Here is a 16,168-nt window from a genome sequence, read left to right as displayed (position 1 = left end):
AATTTCAACACTCCTGATTGCTGACCTTGTCGCTCAGATTATCAAAGAATTGAGGCAAAGCCTCCAAGATGTGGACAAGCCACTTTCAGTACTTCCTCCGTCAATATCCCGGTCCATGCATCGATAATAACAACATGGCATGTAGTAAATAACAACGATCAAACATGCATTTAGGTCAATTTAACCCTAGGGTATTTCAAGTAATTTATCTCCTAGGAGTAAAATTGTAAATTTTTCACTTTTAAAGGTATTTCAGTAATTTATCCATTTTAGGGTTTTCATGCATATTCCTACCTTTCACGTACTAATGAATCACTACCGAGGGTTCTTACTGAATTGGGCAGATTGGCCCATCATTCCAATTTTGGCCCATTAAGCCCAAAAATATCGAGGCACGTAAATCATGCACTTTGCGGTCCAAACATTGCAGCTTACCAAAAACATTAATCGATTTACCTCACGAGCATTCACACACTCGTAAATCTACAAAATACCGGTTTTCGGCATTTCAGCTTTTCGACTTTTGCCGATCTAGATTAAGAAAGAGGGTGTTAGTTACACGCCTGTTTGCGACGATATGCTGACGAGATCCACACACGAACCGCCTACAATTGGATTACTAACACGTTAATCTAACTATTCAAATACAAACTACGTATTAACCCCTTACAATATTCAGCCAACCACACCTACAGATCATAGTAAGCTTATAAGAAATCAATAAACAACTCATTAACAAATTTTTGTCAATGTTTACCACATAATCATAATTTCACTGCAAGCTGTCTTCCTGAGCAACAGTCACTAAATTATTTATAACTGGAGCTACGAAACTCCAAATCAAGTGCCGTTAATTTTCCCTGAAAATAAACTCATATATCTTCTATCCATAAAATTTTCAGAATTTTTGGTTTAGCCAATCAATACCAGAATTTTCTCAAAGTTTCCCATGTTTCACTGTTTGACTAATCTGACCACCCTTCATTACGAATCAAATTTCTCATTGTACAGAATTCAAAATATGTTCTTGTTTATTTCATTAGAAACTAGACTCAAAAAGCTTTAATTACATAATTTATTCAGCTTCTAATTCATCTCCCACAATTTATGGTGATTTTCCAAAGTCACATTATTGCTGCTGTCCCAAGCAGATTTATTACCAAATCACTCTTTCACACATACCTTGCATGCATGTTATTTAAACATGTATATCACCAATCAATCATCACATATCTATGATTTTACTTAAGAATAATCTCCATTTCATCATTTTAAAGCACAACATGTTAGCTGATTTTTCCCTTTAACATCTAAGGCACATGCATGCTCATTTGTTTGGCTCAACTTCACCTATCTTCCATTTTTTTCATCAAAAAAACATGAAACAACAACCATTTCCTTCATTTTAATTCATGACTAAATGCTCACAACACAACTAAAAATCAAAATATACTTCAAGAGTTAAGGTAGAATCAAGAAGAACTCATGAACCTCAAAATAAAAGCAAGGTACCAAGAACTTACCTTCAATTTTCCTCCTCCTAATGACCGAATACTCAAGAGCTTTCTCCTCTCCTTTCTCTTCTCTAACTTTCAGCTATGATGAACAAAGATGGACAAAACTTTGTTCTTTTCACCCCTTTTTCTTTTAATAAAACTTCATATTTCATCCATTTAATTCTTTAATACAAAAGACATGAAATTCTTATCATGAAACATTTACCTAACTCATTATCATGGAACATTTACCTAACCTATTATCATGAAACATTTACCTAACCTATTATCATGGAACATTTACCTAACCTATTATCAATTTGTATCAATTTGTACCATAAATTATGGATATCAAGTACTCATATTGTCTACAACAACATGATGGCTAGCCACTTCATGTAAAATGGGAGGTTTGTCATGCAAATCCTCCTATTTTGCACTCCTATTTATTTGGCCACTTCAATTTAGCCTATAGCATTTTCAAACATTTTCACATAGGTCCTATTTCATAATTTCACCCCCTTTTTCTTATGGAACAAAAATTAACTAAAATTATCGGGTTCTATCTTAAGTTTGGGCTTTCTAGAGGCCCACTAACATAATTAAACCTATGCCAACATTCACAAGATTCCCGAAAATTGGGGCGTTACATAAGGTTTTTTCCTGGAAGAAGAGTCTGAGGTTCGATCGTAAGGACAAACTAAGCTCTAAGTTTATTGGGTCGTATCAAATTCTGAAATGAGTGGGACCAGTTGCTTACCTGTTAGAGCTACCTCTAGAGTTAGATCGAATTCACGATGTTTTCCATGTCTCAATGTTGAAGCGATATCGGTCTAATCCATCTCATATTGTATCAGTTGAGGTGATTGAGGTTAGACCGGACTTGACTTTGAGGAGGAGTTGGTTCAAATTTTGGATCGTGATGTTAAGATTCTGCGGAAAAAGTCCATTCCCTTAGTGAAGGTGCTGTGGCAGAATCACAGCAACGAAGAGGCCACGTGGGAACCTGAGGATTTGATGCTTCAGCAGTATCCTCATCTTTTCTAATCAGGTAAGTTTCGAGGTCAAAATTTCTTTTAGGGGGTAGAGTTGTAATTCCCCAAAATATTTGTTTATGTTTCTGTAATTGTTTGACACAACTGTATATCTACTTCAGTGGTTAAGTGTTTTGGGTGTGTGTGTGAGGTCCCAAGTTCAAGCCTTACCTTTAGTAAATTTTGTTATTTTTGGAATTAAGCCCTATCTCTGGTCAGTGGGCTTATATTTAATTGCCTGTAACTTCATAGTAGAATGAGCCTGTTGGTTCGAGTGGTAAGGAAGTCAATGTGTTGTGTGGACGTCTTGTGTTCGAATCCCTGTGCAAGCATGGGTATTTATTTTTGCTCGATTCGGCACAAATGTCTCAATGCAGTTGGAATTATGAGTAGTAGGTTAGTGGAGATAATTAGGGGATTGTGGGATATTCTTGTTATCTTATTTTATTTCTATTTTCTCTTCTAAAATCCCTTTTTTTCCTTTTTACATTGTTTTCCCCATCTCCACTGATTAAAATCTTCTTCTTCTTCTTACCTTTTCCAGCTTCTTTGATTCGTTTCTTTTGTGCAATCCTAACCGTGTTCGTTGGGTGGAGAACAAGAATCTATTGGTGCTCCTGCAGCGATTTAAGCATTAGGGATTCCTTTTCATTACTGGTTCTAGAGGGCTTGTGTTTGCATGAACATTAAAATCGAACCAAGTGTGTACCCGAAACATAGAAAAACAAGATTTGGCGAAAGCCAAAAAATACCATTGTCGATGCCACACGGCTGTGTGGTAGGTCGTGCTCAAGGACATGGTCGTATGATCGATAAAGGTCAGGCCATGTGCAAGACACGGCCGTGTGATGGCCAGAGTGTGGCCGTGTGAATACACGGGCTAGGCCAAATTCGGCGTGTAAGCTACATGGGTGTGTCGGCCTACACGAGCACACCACACAAGCGTGTGGTATTTGGGCTAGGCCGTGCGATCCACACGGGTAAAGCCAATTTGGGTGTGTAGGTCCACACAGGCAACCCACACGAGCGTGCGGGCCCATTTAACTGAATTTTCCCTTTGAGTTACACAGGTTGTCCCAAACGAATATGGGCCTACTGTAGGGTCAGTAAGGGCTAACAAACCCTAAACTGTATGATCTTTTTAACTGATATCCTTTACAGAGCATGATAGTATAGTGCATTTATGATTATTGACCTGTATGACTATCTGTGATCTAGTTAATGGCATGCTGAGTACGTTAAATTGCATAACTGTTTCTGTATCTATTACTGTTATTGGGGTGGGATGATGTATATTGGAGGAAGTGTTCTGAAAGGTAGTATGCCTATTATCTGGCAGCATAGCTGCGTTATATCTATTAGGTGCCGTATCGGTACAACATGGTGTGCAGGGCTGGGTGGGTGTTTTAAACCCCACATGGTATGTAGGGATGGTCGGAGATAGTGTGTAGACGATGGGGGTAAGTTATCTGATTTCTTATTCTGATTTGCATAGATGTATTTGAGTCTGTAACGGGCTTAAGCCTGAATTTGTATTTGACTGGTTGTGATTTTCTGGTTGTGTGCATGCTTAATTCTGTGGGGTTACACACTGAGTTTACGTAAACTCACTCTTTTCTGTTTAATCTGTACAGGTAATCCATAGAGTTAAGTGGGTCAATGCAGTAAAGGACTCGATAGTGACCATATGCTATCACTGATTTATTTTGTTTTATGGTTTTATTTAAGTTTTGGCATTGAGATTTGAGAAGTTGTATTTTCTGGGACTCTCTAGACTCTTTTAAACTGTTTGGCTTTGGTTTTGGGCGATTATGGGTTAACCTGCTTAATACTATGATTGTTTTATCTAAAACTTGATTTTCTATATATATATATATATATATATATACATATGAACTATTTTCCTTAAACACGATGATTTTCCTAAGCTTTTGCTAAAGTCATACGTTTTTAAGCAAGTCGACCATTGGAATATATGTTTAAAATAAATGAAAGCAATCAAGGGTTTATATGCTTAAGGTTTTTCTCAAGTTAGCTTCATTTTCAAACCCATTCTTTGTGACGTCACTAGATTCGACCATAATGTCTAGGCCGGGTTTGGGGTGTTACAATGGCAAAAACAAAGTATCTGATATTTGAAATGACAAATGATGTGAAATGGAAGTGAAATGTGAAATGGAATATGGAATTGTGGAATGAGTTAGGAACATTGATTGATTGTGTTCAATGAATCCATGGTTTTGGAAGTTGAGTTGGAATGTGATTCGTAATTTGTATTATGAAATGAAGTTTATATGATTTAATATGAATTTGATTGAGAAATCAAACTATGAAATGAAAATAATGTTAAGCACTAATTTGAAATGGGATGTATTACGAGTAAATAAATTGTATGAAATGATTAAGATAATGAATTGATTAAATGATTGCTTGTTTTATGAATGATAATGAAATGTTGAATTAAGTGAATTGAAATGTAAAATGATTGAGTTAATATATAGTATGATAAAAGTTGAACTCACCTTTTGATATGAGACTTGCCATGATAGACAAACTTTATCAAGCTAAGTAGCATGTAGTGTATAATTATAACTTGAGGTAAGTTATTTGGTTTTAATACCTGCGAACTTATTAAGCAATTGTAATGCTTACTCCCTTGTTTCCTTTTTACCTGTAGTGTCAACTTACGGAATGTGTTAGGCGGATCATCGAGAAGCTCACACTATCCCAGTATTGATTTAGTAGCCTTTCTATCACTTAAAACTTGGTTTTGTGGCATGTATATAGGTCATTCATTTTTAGTCAATCTTGAATATTAGTACTTTGGTTCTTGATTATGGCTTGAGTTTTGAATGAATATATGTTTTGTATATAGAATGATCAAATAATTGTACTTCAATGAATGTGTTTGGGCTTTGGTAATGTTGAGCTTGGATAAATGTGAACATGTGCATATGGTCACTTAAGTAAAGGTTGAATGGTATTTTACAAATGAGAATGGCAAGCTTAGGTAATGACACATATATATGTTTTGGTTTAGGTTGATTTTGCTTATAAACATATATCTCTATATGTTAACTTAGTAAAATGATGTTTGATTTATGGTAAAGTTTGGAATGTGACATGTGTATGGTCTATTTATACTATGAATTGAATCATGGATTAAATATGAATTATAATTGCTTGTGACTAATATTAATGATCATGGATTAAATATGAATTATAATTGCTTGTGACTAATATTAATGATGGTACCTATGAGGGCATATTGATTGTATGCTTAGAAATGATCTTATGTCATGAATTGGTTAAGTTTTGGGATGTATTTATATTGGTTATTGAATGCATTATAGGTTATTATGGGAATGATGTGTATTGATATGTACATGGTGAATTATAGTATCAATGATGAGAGTGTTATTCGAGTATCAAATGTGGCACACTTAAAATTAAAATTATTAAAATATAACTTGTATGTAAAAGATATGTGTATGTGTATGTGAGTAAGAATATGTTGTATAGTAATGGAACAATTTGGTGTATTGTATGAGGTTGTTAGTTATTTATTGAGTATGCTTGGATTGGGATTGTTGGAAATGAAATATTTGAGTTTTTTTTAGTGAATGGTGTCATAATTTTGAGCATGAAAATGTTTTCAAACTTGTGATTTTGACTATATGGGTAAAAGTATCGATACTTGACCAAATGAACAATGTTTTGAAAATGGCAGAATGTCATAACGATATCGATACTTTTGATAAAAATATCGATACTTGTTCCTTTTGTATCGGTACCTAGTATCAAGTTTTAAAAATTTTTAGATTGATCCTTAATCATGCTCGAATCTATTAAATTATGTTTATATGCTTGATTTCGTCTTTATTTGATTCATAAATTCTATTATGCATGTATTTAGAACAACTTGATGATTTAATTTGAATTCAATGTTATGATTTGCACGCGAATATTTTGATAACTGTAGTAGCATCTCAAAACTCGGGTTCAGTAGTCGGATCAGGTGAAGGGTGTTACAGTTGGAAAAATTGGTTAAGACAACAGTTTTACAGTTACAGTGGAAGTTTAAAAATTTTCAAAACTGAGTTCTCTTGTGATATTTATAATAATTGTGCTATATGCAAGACGAAATTAGTCAAACCTGACATTCAACCGAACAACCTTCTGTGCTATCCTCGTACCATGACTTGCACCAAGTGTGGGCTTAAGCAACACAAACCAAATCATAAAAAAGAAAACGGTCTACTTAATTTAAGTAGGAAAAGTAAGTCCTCTCTATAAAAATTGATAAAGATTGTAATTCCTAGAACATAGAATTCATTGCAAGTAAATAAATTTACACTACTTTCTGGCAAAATAACAATAACTCAATAATCTATAAAGTTTGTGTTTAGGTCAACCGATGCTCTCTATTTATAGAGGGAAGTGCAAGAATCTTGCTTGAATAACCCTTACATAAATAACGATATTTAAATAGAAAATACAATCCCACTCTAAGTGAGATAGGGATGTGCAACATACCCTAGTGTTTTCTACTAGGGTTGTCGCCCCTCACATGCTAATATGAGGGCATGTTGGGTGTCTCATGTATTAGGTCCAATTATATATGCTTCCTAAACTTTTGACCCAACACATTATAATTTAATCCAATCCAATGTTTACATTTTATTTATCAAAATAAATATTATTTATTCAATTAATTTAATTAATTAATTTAACTAAATAAATTTATCAATTAAATTCTTTTAACCCAATTCTAATTTCATCAAAACCATGACAAATTTTACCATAAAATAATTTATGAAAAATATATTTAATTTATTTATTCAACTAATTCATAATGACTAATTAATTTAATTTCATTTTGAGCTTCAATTATTTAATTATAACTAATTAAATAATAATTCAAAAACTTTAAATTAATTCCCAAGTCATTTATGTATTTAGCGAGAAAACACATTTATTGTGAATGCAATCTATTTTTCTTACTTCATTGTTTCCGTTCATTTGGTTCTACATGCATTTCATTTTTAGCCTCAACCAGCTAGCGAAGGGATCAATTGAACATATATAATTAGGGTTCAAATAAGTTCTAACTTTCTGTCTATTAATTATAAACTTATTTAGTCATGAAGTCATTCTACTAAAGTATCATGACTAAGCTCTCCCTTATTATATACAATTACAAAAGCTACTTAATAAGTGATTGTCCAATGACCTTTTCATAAGTGTGTTACTCTCATAGGATATCCTCAATTTTTTTGGGATAAACCAATTCTTCCAATGTGCTCCTATTTTGTTTTATGGTAACCATTAAATCTTTTTTCATGAAAAGTTAATTACTATGAAATAGTAATTAAATCAATCATTTATCACAATTTTTATTTTATATCTATCATGTAATGCCGATGGCAGAATATCAATTACCTTTTAGTTAGGTTGTGGATTCCAATATTACGAAATGATGCTAGATACTATGGAAGTTGTATACCCAACACGCTAGCTTTCGATTCCTTATCTATTTGAACTCAATCTTTTACTTACATAAAAGCATACGAGTCACACATACATAGCCTATCATTCACTTAGGATTAGTGTATGACACACTATGAATGTCATAAGTGAATAAATTCATAAATGAATCTAAGATCTACTCTAGTTGGGTCCTGTCTGATGTACTATCAGTCTAGTGAGTCACATCTATGTCTCTAGCTTTTGGAATTCATCTACTCCAATACCCAAGACAAGGTGTCTTCGTAATTGGACTTGATAGACAACATATTAATCTTTTAAACGATTTGTTTATTTTCAATTAGACTAAGGTCATGTTTAGATTATCTACTAATACAAGTTGTATTTTCATATTATGATTTGACCATATTGTACCATATAGTATTAGTTAAACATTATATAATCGCTGAGCAAATATTTGCTTCCATTTTGCTTTGCGTGCAAAAAGCATCGAGGAAAATATATAAATGATATTAATGTCATTAATAGATATTTTATTAAACCAATTTGTTTGAAAAAATATAAGTATATAAAGATGAAAATGCTACATTAAGGGCACAATGTAACAGCCTGATTTTAGGCCTAGTTGGAGCAGCAGTTTCGGAACCACAAATTTAAGGTTAGAGAAATTATTTTTATATTATTTTATGTGTTATAGCATGACTATATGAGTCTTTGAAATTTTTGGTGAATTAATTTTAGTGATTGCATGCTTAATTTTGAAAAAAGGACTAAATCGCATAAAGTGTGAAATTTTGTTCTACTAACTAAAAGTTTCAAATAGCTATGGAACATTAAATTAGAAGTCCTTGTGAGTAAATAGACCACAAATTTGTTAGTGGCTAGACATGGAGCCTTAATTCATGGAATAGTCAAATGTTAGGTGACTTAATTGATAATAAAATAATAAACCTAAAGGCTAGCTATCATCTTTTTCATTCCTTCTCTTCACCACTGAAAATTTCAACAAAAAGGGGGGTTTTGAGAGCTCAAAATTTCAGAAACTTCTATCTCTTGCAAGTAAGTGATTTTGATGGCCTTTCTTGATGATTTTTCTATTTTTAAGACCCTTGTAGTATAAGCTAACTAATGGGGGAACTATTTTGCAAAATGGTTGAGAGTCTAGGGTGTTTCCATTTGAGTACTCATGTTGTTTGATGAATTTTTATAAAATAAAATGAATCATGGTTGTTAAATAAACAACTTTTGTGAAGTGGTTTTCATGAAAAACCCCTAAAAGGGATCATTTTGTACAAGTTATAAAATAGGTGGTAAATGTGTGAAATAATTGAAATTTTGAGATGCTATAGGCTTAAAGTAGATTTGGATAGGCTTGGTTAATGAATAAATTCGATGAAGATCATTTTACGAGCCTAAAGGCAAAATCGTTATTTTGTGAAAGTTTAAGGGCAAAACAGTCATTTTGCCAAAGTAGGAATTTTAGAATGCCTTGATTAAGGTGATGATTAAATAAATAAATGTTATCATTATAGATCAAGAAATAAGGAATCCGGACCTAGACCGGGGAAAGACCAAGCTAGTAGACTAATTCAATCTAGTCACCTACTTTTTATATACCGAGGTAAGTTGTACGTAAATAATACAACTTTATTGTTATTGTGTATTGAACAATTAATATGGCACAAAGTGTTTGATTATTGTTGTGAATATGCATGATGAAAACTGGGGTAGTAAAAACTCTCGGTTGAACCTTAGGAATCGATTGGATATCCATGCCATGACATTTGGGTGATATCTGTGCTAGTGTAAGACCATGTTTGGGACATGCATCCGCCACATTATGAGAGCTAATGTAAGACCATGCTTGGGACATGGCATCAACATTGAGACAAGAGCTGGTGTAAGACCATGTCTGGGACATGGCATCGGCAATTTACCCTCTTGTGTGGGGCTTATCGGATATCTTTTAGTATTCCAAATGGTTCCAGGGGTTATTTTAAGCTTATGATAAAGATACAAAAGGAAATAATCATTTTGTGAGTGGTACAGGTTCTTACTTGAAACTCATGAGATATGAGCTTAGTTATGATTCCTTAATGGTAAGGATGAAATTGAGTAAGTTCTATCTATGAGAATGATTTCGGGACGATCTTGAAATCTTTGGCTTATACTTGTGATGTGTAAATATGTAACAAATCTACCATTGTTAAATTGAGAATTTTGTGCTGGTTTATAATATGCTATGTGTTTAAAAATGCATGGTTGATGTTGTTACTTATTTACATGCAGCTTACTAAGCTTTATGCTTACTCCCTTTCTTTTTCATTTTCTTATAGCATCGCCAAGCTAACTCGGGGATCAAAGGATGGTAGAGGCTCAATCACACTATCAATCAGAATATTTAGTATAGTTAGATTTTTCATTTTGAGTATGCAATGTATAGGGCTTGGTCTTTTTGCTAAGTGTCATATTGTTTTAGCCAAATATGTTGGCTTTCCATAAAGATTGATTCATTTTGTATAAGGCCATGGATGATGGCTAATATTTATTATTGCTAAATGCATTTAATGAGGATTTTCATGGATGTGATTATTGCATGGTTTGTATTGATAAGTAGGAGATATTTGATGTTGTGTAGGTTGGTGCAAGTAATGGTGGCAAAAAGGCTTGGTAGATATCCTTGTTTTTGTCCATACAGGGAGACACATGAGCGTGTGTCTAGGCTACGTGTGAGATACAGTCTGCCCCATGGGCGTGTAGTCAAGCTGTGTGTCCCCTGCACCTAAATTTGGAAAAAAGAACGCCTAGTAGTAACTACACGGGTGGAGACACGGCCGTGTGTCTCAACCGTATAAAGGACACGACCATAGTACATGGGCATGTGCCCAGGCCATGTGAAGTCTATACCTTAAATGGGAAATTAAATTCGCCGCACGGCCTAGCACACAAGCATGTGCCTTAGCTGTGTGCACTAAATCGTTGATAACGTCAGAAATAGAATGTCTAGGTTTTAGTACACGGGTTGAAACATGGGCGTGTCATGACCATGTGAGGGACACAAGACATGGACACCGGTGTGTGCCAGGCCATGTGAAAACCCCTGTAGGTTTGAACTGAGAAATAAATCTATACGGGATAGGGACACGGGCATGTCCCGATAGGTTTAGGCCGTGTGAGCTACACGGACCTTCGACATGGCCAAGTTAAGAGTATACACGGGCGTGTCGCCCTTCCACATGGGCGTATGCCCTTGGTTGCATTGAAATTTTTTTAAAAGTTTTCAAAAGTGTTCGGTTTATTCTCGAACCATTTCCAAAGCGTGTTTTGGGCCTCGTAGGTCCATATTAGGGACGTTAAAAAGGAATTTTGAAAGTTTTAAATTTGAGAAAAATTTTATGACCTGAAAATGTTTGTATGCATGTGTTTAAGTCTAGTAATGCCTCGTACCTTGTCCCGGCGTGGGATATGGGTAGGGGTACTACACATAAGATCCAACACTATGAAAAGAGAGCATTTTAGAGTCATTTAGAAGCCTTTTGAGACCTAAAAATGATATGCTCTTAGAGCAAGGAAGCAAGATCCAACCTGTTACTATGTTACTATTGATTTTTAGGTTCAAAGTTTGTAAGTATTAAGACTTAGATGTAAGGAAGCCAAAATCAAGCTTATAAACACCTTTGAACATATATACTAAATCATACCCCAATCATTCTCAACCATTTTTAGACCTCAAAATACTCCTAATTTCATTCGAATAATCATAGAACTTATTTAAGTTGAATCTTCAACTAATGTGCCACCAAGTATTCAATACATGTCCACTAAATCACTACACTACCTTTAACCAATGCACTATCAATTTAATGCTTTCAATCCAAAATATTAACTATGTACATGTCACTCTAATATTCATAATTTAAAATTTATACTTCACAAACTCTACTATGTTGATGAGATGTGATTTGACAGGTCACACTCGAACTCTTTTTACTTGATCAGTTTTTACAATCTACATATTTGAAAACAATGCGCTAAACCTTTTAGGCTTTTACTTATATTGGACAAACTACTTTTCTATCCAAATCTAAACTATTACCATTTCTAATATACTCTTTGCACCTAAATCGCTAAAAGTTCACTTTTAGTTTCCAAGTTTTTCAAGGATAATAACATTACGTTTGAAATTTACCCTTTACATTGTCTCATGAAGGATTGTTTTCAATTATAATCAAGGTATTCATTGCCGATAGTAGTGATTAAACCCTTACTACAAGTGCAGTTTAAAAAGTTAAACGAATGATCATGAAATATGCTCCATTCCTATTAGCAGAGATCGAACCTCGATCACATGATTAAGGAATGAGATGAAAAACTAGTACACCATACCTCATGATTTCTCAAGAAGAATTTGGTGTCTAGGGAACTCCTACTTCAAGGACATGAGCACGGTGACCTCTATACTCTACACCTACTAAAGCCAAAGCCCCACCTCAACCTAATGCTGAGTCCTAAATTCTACCGACTGTAGATATTAAAGAGTTTTCTTTAGTCTTATTATCTACTAGTTTTTCTTTCTCTCTTTATATATATCTATCATATAGTCTTGTCTAAAAACACGAGTCATTTATTTTCTAGCTCAATAGGGCAGGTTACTCCCCTTATGATGCAGCGTTTTATTCACTAAAGTCATATAATGCTTCTACTCAGCAAAAAAAAAAAAAGATTTTGGTTCTTCCAATGCATGTCATAGGAAAAATGCACAAATTTCCATTTAAAATATCCATCACTATAGTAAACTTCTATAACAAGTTGAAATAGATTTATGGGATCCAACTCTTATACATTCTAATGGATTCAGATATTATATTGTTTTGATCATGGATGCATACACAAATTATACATGGATATGCTTTCTCACTAAAAAATCAGAAGCTCCTACTGTTGTCATACGATTTCTATTTGTGACGAAAAAATATTTGATAGGAAAAAGAAAAGAGATATAGACTGACAATGGAAAGTTTAGAACCTTAAAACGTTAGTTTCTGTATAATGGTATTATTCATAGATTAACATGCCATCAAACACCTTCTTAAAATAGCTTAGTTGCCAAGTTGTTGAGATTGGGCTCACATTGCTTACACAACCTTCAATCTTTTAACCTTCTACAATTATGCATTCTATTCAACTGTGTTCACCATGAACCGACAACCACTAAAGTTATTCATAATAATAATCCTCATGGGATGTTGTTCGCAAGCAAACCAAATTATGACTTCTTAAAAGCCTTTAGTTTTAAGTCATTCCTTCATCTTAGACCTTTCAATAAACACAAATTGGATTTTCATTCCTTGTGTAGAGGCCCAATTTCACCCTGGCCTAAGACCCACAAAAAAATAATAAACAGAAATAAAAGCCCAAATTTTCATACAGTCCATTACAATATGGCAAGCCCAATTTAAAACCCAAAACTAATAAAACCCTAAGACCCAATTACATTGGCCCAAATGGCCCAAAGCTCAGACCATGTTTGCAGCAAACCCTAGCCCTTGTGTCGCAGCCAACTACTCCATGTATGGCCTCCTTGCGCCGCAACCACGACCACCTCGCCACGTTAGGACGCCCGTATGCCTTTACGTCGCCTTGTACCTGCCAATCAGGCTAAAATAACAACACAAAATGGAAAAAAGAATGTATTTTTCTTTCTTTTATTCGGCTATATAAAGCCATACAAGGTTGTATTTTTTGGTTACAGAGAGAATACACGAAAATATACAATCATCATAATCAAAAGAACAAAAGTTTCAAAGATCTATTTAATTTTATTTTTATTATTTTTATTTCTTATTTTGGAATGAATGTGTAGAAAAGGATAAAAATCCTACCTTTAGGCGCGTCTTCCTTCGTTGTGGGGATCTCCGGCAATCCAAATGTCATAAAACCCATTCGGGTTCCGACGAGGGTCGAAAAAGCAACGAAAATGAAGGCTTCCCTTCGTTATTTACATTTTTTTCCCTCTTTTTCTCTCTTATTTCCGTTTTGAATATCCTAGATCTAGATTTTTTTTTATTTTTTATTTAAAGAGAAAAGGGAAAGGGTTTGGAAAGGGCTTAAAAAAGGGCCGGATCCGCGTGTCTCTGACCGTCGTTCACGGCGAGGCCACGACAGAGAGCCATTGAACCGCTTTGGCCAACCCCAAACCCTTTTTAGAGAAAAAATGGGGAAAGCAGTTTTTTTTTAGAGCAGAAACTAAATGAATTTTTGTCAAAAGAAATTAATTTTATAAGCTTGTAAAACGGCACCGTTTTGGTACTTTATTTTCGGATGCTAAACGGCGCCATTTAGGTGCCAGACCCACGACCTAACCAACGTAGGCCTCAGGATCCGCGCATTTTCTGAAAGTGGGCGAATATTCATTTCATCCCTTTCGCATTTTCGATTTGTTTTTATTTAGTCCTTTGTGTACTTTTTTATATTTTAAAGCGAACCACAGGATTTGTTTACCTTTTCAAATTAGTCCCTGGCTCACTGATTCCCTGGGAAAAGGACGTGTGTCTAAGGATTGGATTTATTGCACATTCAGCCCTCGTACCTTTGCGCGGGTTTCGTTTGGGACCTGATTCTTTTTTTAAATTTGACCCTCTAATTTTATTTTAATCCCAATTCAATCCTTGACCGTATACTTTAAACTGTTTTATTATATATTATTTATTTTAAATATTTTTACATATTTTATTTATTTTAAACTATTTTATCTATTTTAAAATTTTATGTTATTTAGTTTATACTGTTTTATATGTTAATTGTTTTAAATTTTTGTTTATTATTAAACTGTTTTATATTTTTAAATATTATTTATTTTAATTTTTTACATATTATTTATGTTAGACTTTCTATATGTTATTTTAAATTGTTATATATTATTTATTTTAAGTTGCTTTATTTTATTTTAAATTGTTTTGTGTATTAATTATTTTAAGTTGTTTTATACCATTCACATTACATTTCTTTTATAATATCTATTTTAAACTTATTTCTTACGTATTATTTATTTAAAATTGTCTCATTGTTTATTTTAAATGGTTTTATGTTATTTATTTCATTCGTTTGATTATTAATGTTGGTATTTAAGTGACATATATTAAGTGATCATTGCCATTGTGTGTATTTTGATTTGTATATTCATATTTTTATATCATTGTCATTCATTTGTATAATATTGTACTCACATATTATTATTCCATGCTTGCAATTATGCTTTTATTTCTTGTTATTGCATCGTGATTATAATTTCAACTTTTTGCCAATATCGATTGTCTTTTATCCTTAAGTAAACCAAACAAATATATTTTAAGTCAGTTTTATAATCGCTTATTTGAAAACTTCTCAAAACAAGGCAATATTTCGTGTTTGGAAATTCGAGAAATCGTGTCCTAACGTGCTGGGTTTTGATTTTTCATTGACCAAATAACCAAATAACCAAATATCATTTTAAATTTCAATGCATGAGTTTTAAAAATCATGAGATGATCTTGGTATCGAAGGCTTGAAATGTTGTATCCTAATGTGCTGGATATGATATTTTATTCCTTCGGAACAAGAAAATATCAATATGCAATTCGAGTTATCCAAACATTTTTTAAAAGGGATTGTATTTTAAAACCTTTTCAAATTTTCGACATTAGGACATTAATTAATAATTAGGTACCAATTTTGGGCGTTATGAGTGTAACGCCCCAATTTTCGGGAATCCTGTGAATGTTGGCATAGGTTTAATTATGTTAGTGGGCCTCTAGAAGGCCCAAGCTTAAGATAGAACCCAGTAATTTTAGTTAATTTTTGTTCCATAAGAAAAAGGGAGTGAAATTATGAAATAGGACCTATGTGAAAATGTTTGAAAATGCTATAGGCTAAATTGAAGTGGCCAAATAAATAGGAGTGCAAAATAGGAGGATTTGCATGACAAACCTCCCATTTTACATGAAGTGGCCAACCATCATGTTGTTGTAGACAAATTGATACAAATTGATAATGGGTTAGGTAAATGTTCTATGATAATAGGTTAGGTAAATGTTCCATGATAATGGGTTAGGTAAATGTTCCATGATAATGGGTTAGGTAAATGTTTCATGATAAGAATTTCATGTCTTTTGT

At 33.5% G+C, this 16,168-nt stretch overlaps 1 long non-coding RNA gene across 1 annotated transcript; it reads right to left on the bottom strand.

Annotated features, from left to right (window-relative positions):
• Window positions 1-13,411: 13,411 nt before the first annotated feature.
• On the bottom strand, window positions 13,412-14,263 carry LOC128292839 (uncharacterized). The gene is made up of 2 exons (XR_008282787.1): window positions 13,900-14,263; window positions 13,412-13,663 (listed from the first exon to the last, which is right to left on the bottom strand). It is a non-coding gene; the product is annotated as an uncharacterized LOC128292839 (long non-coding RNA).
• Between the last annotated feature and the right edge of the window lie 1,905 nt (window positions 14,264-16,168).

The sequence above is a fragment of the Gossypium arboreum genome, chromosome 5 (assembly GCF_025698485.1).
Source record: "Gossypium arboreum isolate Shixiya-1 chromosome 5, ASM2569848v2, whole genome shotgun sequence".
Taxonomy (NCBI): Eukaryota; Viridiplantae; Streptophyta; class Magnoliopsida; order Malvales; family Malvaceae; genus Gossypium; species Gossypium arboreum.
The sequence above is the reverse complement of the archived record's forward strand: the minus strand, read 5'-3'. Positions and strand labels throughout refer to the sequence as shown.